Genomic DNA, 567 nt, shown 5'->3' on the forward strand with positions numbered 1-567 from the left:
CAGGTCAAGAAAATTACAAGGGGGAACTAATACAAAAATAAAAACTAGAATGAGGAAAAATATTTCAGTAAACAATTCACACACATGAAGGCATATGTCTCCCTTCCGTAGTAACCCCATATCCCGTGGAGCCAATCGACCCTCTGTTCCCTACACACTGCATTGGCTCCGAACTCAGATACAGAGAATGACGCCCGACAAAGGGTGCTTCGGAGGCGGATAAGAAGGGGCTCTCTTGTATTATTTACTTAATAGTTCACTTGTTTAATTATCTGTCATTTCTTTATTGACTCTTTTTATGTATTCCTTTTTTCTTAATCTTGCATGTATTCTAATGTATTTGTTAATTCTTTTTATATATACATCTATTAATTTATTAGTATGTTTGTTAGTTTTTATTTTTATGGGCGGAAAGGGAGTTAGGGAAGTCTGATAGCTTGGCAATCTAGTACTTCTGTTCTTTTCATGATTTCGTGGTAAAATCGTTTAGTAAGAAAATGAATGAAAGGGAGAGGGTGGCAAAGGGTCATTAGTGCTGGGGAATTGTGTCTTGTTCGACATGCGTAA

The sequence above is a fragment of the Penaeus monodon genome, chromosome 24 (assembly GCF_015228065.2).
Source record: "Penaeus monodon isolate SGIC_2016 chromosome 24, NSTDA_Pmon_1, whole genome shotgun sequence".
In the NCBI taxonomy this organism is placed as follows: domain Eukaryota; kingdom Metazoa; phylum Arthropoda; class Malacostraca; order Decapoda; family Penaeidae; genus Penaeus; species Penaeus monodon.